Source organism: Hyperolius riggenbachi, chromosome 9, assembly GCF_040937935.1.
Source record: "Hyperolius riggenbachi isolate aHypRig1 chromosome 9, aHypRig1.pri, whole genome shotgun sequence".
NCBI lineage: Eukaryota > Metazoa > Chordata > Amphibia > Anura > Hyperoliidae > Hyperolius > Hyperolius riggenbachi.
Window position 1 is genome coordinate 49801385 of NC_090654.1, and position 6000 is coordinate 49807384.

At 43.4% G+C, this 6000-nt stretch overlaps 1 protein-coding gene across 1 annotated transcript in view; it reads right to left on the reverse strand.

Moving 5' to 3' along the window:
• RAB7A (RAB7A, member RAS oncogene family) overlaps positions 1 to 5732 on the reverse strand; it is a 59500-nt gene extending 53768 nt beyond the window's left edge. The window contains exon 1 of the mRNA XM_068252706.1: positions 5612 to 5732. The gene's annotated coding sequence lies outside the window, so the exon portion shown is untranslated. The remainder of the gene's footprint in view (positions 1 to 5611) is intronic.
• Between the last annotated feature and the right edge of the window lie 268 nt (positions 5733 to 6000).

The following is a 6000-nucleotide window of genomic DNA, read 5'->3' on the forward strand; positions in this document are numbered from 1 at the left end:
GGTTCGTTTTTGCCTTCGTTTAAACCTTCGTTTCGATTGTGCCTTTTGTCCTTTTCGATCCCGAAATAATCGGTCATACGGTTAATATCACCACCCACGGTTTCGTTTTTTTTTCCGATTCTGATGGTTTCGTTTTTCCAATAATCGAAGGCTGCAAAGAAACGAAAATCCCTTTTTACAGGGACGGACTAGCATAAACGAACATATAATCGATCTGAACAGCCATCAAGCCTACCAATGGCTCGATTAGATGGATAAAGAGAGATAATATCAAACATGTTCGATCACTAGTCGTTCGTTTTTGGGGTCTATTAATCGAAACTATAATGAGATTATGACTATTTTCACATACGTTTTCAACACTCGATTCGTTTACCGAACGAATCGAAGGTTTAAACGAAGGCAAAAACGAACCGTGTATTCCCAGCATAAGACTCTTGGCCAAGGCGGTCTTTATCATCTGTCTCAGCCATGTTGAAACCATTGTGTGTATGTAGCTTGGTCTTTAGCTTTTGATACGCAGATAACAGGAGAGAAAAAAAACTCATGGTAAAGAGAAAATGAAAGTTGCATGTCCTTTCTTTAAACAAAGATAAAATTATCAACCTGCCAGCTGATAAAGGCTTCAGGTCTTTTTGGAAAACAATCAAAAAGTACAATAGCAGCAAATCACTAAAAACAAAACTGCATTCTAAAGTGAAGGTGGTAGATTAGCAAGGACAGCAGTGCTGAATTGGCAGAGGAAGGGGGAAGTATTACACAAAAATAATCAATGATGTGATGTAAATTCTATTAGCACTACTGGAACACCCTGTGTCAATAATTAGCACATGTTCACAGGCCATTACCCAGAAAAGAGGACATTACCAATCCCAGTGTACTGTGTGCTCTCCTTCACTTGTTCACTATGCAGTGTGCCCACAACAGGCACATTACCCAATAAGTAAAAAAAACTAATGTGATATTTGGGTGGGACCAGACATAAACAAGTTTGGATGAACATACATAAGCAAAATCCCCTTAGTAATCCTCAAGGAACCTGGCCAAGAACTTTACCAAATGAAGATTGGCCATATATTGTATATTCATACAGGCAAATTATCGGAACCAAGGGACAGAGTTGCCTGTAGCCAGAAGTTTACTACATCAGGAGTTTACTATAACAAGATTCTACTGTGTACAGTATAAAGCACTTGTAAAAGAAGTTTGTAAATCAGGTAGTGTAAAAAAAAAAAAAAAAAAAAAAAAAAAAAAAAAACTCTCCAATGGGAATCCTAAAGGCTGGTACACATGCAACTTACGCCCAACTATCGTCCAAACTTGGTCTTTTGAACAAACAATAGTTGGGCGTGCATATGCACGACAAACGACTAGACGAGCTACTGATAACAGGTGGTTTGCCCGATCAACTCACACGACTGTTGGACTGATATGGTGCAGTTGGCCACGCGTTTAGTTTGAATGAAACGTACTCGTTTTGATTGCAGCCATATCGCGTAGTCCGTCGTTCCGCTTGCACGCATCAGTTGGTTGGAGCGCGGAAAATACAAGTCATGCAATTGGTTGGCCATGTGGTCAGTCACGTTGTCGCGTTTGTTGTGCGCTTTTGTTGGACGTGTGTACTAGCCTTAAAACACGTTGTCAAAATATCGCTCTAGGATAATACTTTTAATAAGTTAACGGTAGCTTTTTTCTTTTTGCAGTTTTTGAAAACCCAAGCTTTTTCTTAAGGCATGATACACATTGTCAATGGCAATCCAAGCTACTTCCACACCTTAGATTTTGTCGCCTGAAAAATTTGTTTCAGGTAAAATCCAGCACGTTCTGTCAGCATATTGCAGCAGGGAGCCACCTGCTTATATACACACACACACACACACACACACACACACACACACACACACACACACACACACACACAAGCTGATCAGGAGACAACCAAGAAGCACATCTCTACAACAATCCTTTCTAACCAGACTAAACACCCAAAATGATCGTTTTGGGAGCAAATGATACTAAGTGTGCAATCAACTCACGTGCAGAACAGTGTTTGACACAAGAGGGGATCTGATTGACTATAAAGAGGCGTGCACAGGAAACATTAACCATGAAAGTCATTCGGGGTTAATATAGTGAGATTTACATAACTACTAGAGATAAGAGGCAGAGATGTAACAGAAGATATACAGAGCGCTGCATTCAATGGATGTGTGTTCCAGACAACAGACGTCATTAGAGTCCGAGATACAACACCACACTGATGGCTGAAGCCGGAATACAGAGCGCTATTAACACACAATGAATGAGATTCCAGGCCAGCAATGCAGGAGAATAAAAAATAGATGAAGCAGTAGAATGTATATCATGTAATACACTAATAGCTCAGGGTGTTTTGGTCTGTGTGGGCATTAGAGATACACTACAGTGGTTGATTGGCTAAAGTCTGGTACACACCTTGAATTTTACCACTCCCATGTAGTATAAGGGCCAACAGATTTTGATTACTATGAACAAATGGTGTAGACAAGCTCTCATACTACAAGGAAGTGGTAAAAATCGGCCAATCAAAACTGGAAGCAGCGGCTCCAGATTGGAACACCATTTGTTGAGGTTTTTGTTTTCTTTTTTTAAAACAAAAATAAACTCATTCCCCACCCCTTACAATGGGCATAAATCCTATTTCATTTACTAGATTAGACAGAAGTCTAGTGCAAATAACAGCTTATTAACCCTTTAGCAGCCAATTTAAAGGCTTGCAAGGGCTCCAGGCCATTTTAGCACTTTTTTTTTTTATTTCTGATTTGTTACATTTCCCTGCTTCTAATTAGTACTGCTGTAATGTTTACTTATGGCTATATGTCACTAGGGGGCAGTGTGAGACAATAACAGAGGACTTCTGCTTTCAGTTTCTATATTTTCTTCTCAGAGAGAGATCAAAGCATCCCCCCCAAAAAATTTCAGCACAAGGAGTTCTTACAACTGAAGTCAAAAAGCAGTGCACTTATCTCAAAGGAGATAACTCTATTAAAGCTGCTAATGAGTCAAAAAAGGTGGAAGTCCCCTCCTCAATCTTTTATTGAACATTTAATGGAAAAGGCCACTCTGTGGCCGATCACGCAAGCAGGAGCGTTCCATAGCTGTACTGAAGCAAGTCATACAAAGCTTGCAGCTATGGCAGAAGAGGGTTATTTGATCTTTGCTGAGATCTGATGTCCAGTGAAGCACTGTGCTAAATGATTGATATCGGGTAGATATCAATCATTCACCTAATCTTGCAAGCCTATACTCAACTATAGACTGGTAGGAATGTTATACTGAAAGACCAGGACAATTAATGAGAGACTGGGGTGCAAAGCACTCTAACGTGCCACAGAAAATATATGTGTCACACTACATAAATGCATAGCAACATAATTATACATACAGAGGATTATTAACATGCAGAGGAAGCGGCCAAATAATAAATGCCATGGCTCAACAGACAGCAATGTATGGAGATGAAGTTACACAATGAGTAGCAAATGGGCCAGGGGAATGTATATTCAGAATAAGGGGGCATGTGTGAAGCTACTACATGTATGACGAGGTGTAGGTTATTAAAAATTAGGCTTTGACAGGCTGATAGATGAATTCCCTCATGGGTTAGAGTGCCACATAAACTCTGAATGATCATCCAGCTGCACACCGCGTGGCACGTGGTCCTGGAGGCTTACATGGGAAACCCTGATTATCAGTCAAAATGATCAATGAAAAGCAAAAAAATTCACCTTGCATACAAACGGATTGCAAAACTTGGTATTGGGCAAAGAAATGCAACAGAAACTTCATACAAGTTACAATTTTCATACAAGACAGATTTGTATCTCATAAGGGATTGTGAACACTGGGAGAAGGGATGACGTGGACAGGACTGTACAGTGTATATAGCAGATTGGGGGTTGCATGTCAGTATGTAATAGATGATCCTATAAGATGCACAACACTACAAAGTGCCACGCTACTAACGGAATAGGTTTTAGTAAAGTTGTGTGGGCAGAGGCGGCAGCCAAAGTGAGCTCTCTGCCCCAAGCACTGGTGTGCAATTAGTGTTCTTAGAAACTCTTTCTTAGCAACCAGTGGAGGCGACTAGTAGGATTATTATTGTAATATAGAACAAAAGCATATTGAAAATAGAGAAAACAGATGAAAGCACAACCAGTATGTAATAGTTTAAAATATGTTGAGAATTTTTACTTGTTTGTAAGCGTTCCACTCAATTATAATGAAATACTGAAAAGTATAAGACTACACAGATAAAGCAATGTGGGCACACAAAGGATGGATGCAGCCATGCCATTTACACAGCATATGATGTACAAGTAGAAGATGGAGAATTTGGGTCAGGCATGGATGGATCTGTCATATACGTAATATGGACAGACACAGATAGCAACAAAAACACATATGTGGAAGATGGATACAGCTTTGACATGTACAAAGCATATGATGCACAAGAAAAGGATAGAGAAACTGAGTCAGGTATGGATGGATCCAGCATGTATAACGTGGACAGACACAGAAAACAAAAACACATGGTGGATGGATACAGCTGTATCATTTCCACAGCCTATGATGTAGAAGGAGGTGATGAGGCTGTATTATGTATGGATGGATCGATCTGTCTTGTGTATAGTATGGAGGAACACAGGGGGTCTGGGTCAGCATAGCATGGATGCATCTGTGTTATGTATAGAAACAGATGGCAACATGGATACAGATGGCAGGCAGGACATTTTTTTTTTTGGGGGGGGGGGAGACTAGAGGAGAGTATGTTTTGGGTGAGGGGTATATGGGTCAGCATAGTATGGATGGATGGATCTGTGTTATGTATACAGATCAGAGGCAGGACATATAGGGGGGTGGACATAGCAGATCAGATCAAGACTACAGGGGCATAAGTGGGGGGAATCTGGGTCAGCATAGCATGGATGGCTCTGAGTTATAGTATGGATACAGATGGCAGGCAGGACATATAGGGAGGATGTATGTAGTTTTGTCATGTATGTAGCAGGTCACAGAGATTACAGTCTGGGTCAGCATAGTATGTATGGATCCGTGCTATAGTATAGATATAGATGGCAGGGAGGACATAAGGGGAAGGATGGATGCAGCTTTGTCACGCGCAGCGCCTGTGACAGCACGGAGGAGGGAGGGGGGGGGGGGGTGTGGGTCAGGGTGGGCTGTTATCAGTATGCAGTGGAGTGCTGTAAGGAGGTGAATGGGGCATTGTGGGCTGATATCAGTACACAGGGGAGTGCTGTGATGTGGGGAGAGCGGCATTGTGGGCTGTTATCAGTATACAGTGGAGTGCAGTGAGGTGGGGAAATGGGGGGTTGTGGGTCAGGGTGGGCTGATATCAGTATACAGTGGAGTGCTGTGGGTCAGGGTGGGCTGATATCAGTATACAGTGGAGTGCTGTGGGTCAGGGTGGGCTGATATCAGTATACAGTGCAGCGCTGCGATGGGGGAATAGAGCGGTACACAGGCCGCTGGCAGTACACTGGAGGGAGACCAGCTCTCTCTGCTCGCCGCGCACCCCTCACCTTCCCCCGGCTCCCCCACTCCCTCTTACCGGCGATAGCTCAGCGTGTGATTCCTGTGTGTCCCCCGGGCCGGTTAAGCTGTCCGCCGGGCCGCCGCTTCCTCCCCTGCCAACCCTGCTCTGCCCAGCGGAAGTGACAAGCAGTCATGAGGCTGCTGACGTCATCGCCTCCTCCCGCACAGCCATTGGGCGCGCGCTAGAGGGCGGGGAGAGCCGCGAATCATGTGATTGCTGTGTCACCTCCCGACCGCCATGTTGCCTGGGGATAGGTGTGGGAGGAGGTTGCCCCTAGGTGGTGGCTTGTGTCAGGGTGTACCTGGCTGGTTGCATCTTTCAGTGACATGGACTGCCATCACCCATAGCTCCCAACTGTCCCTTTGTCAGAGGGACAGACCCTCCTTGGGAACCAACTCCCTCTG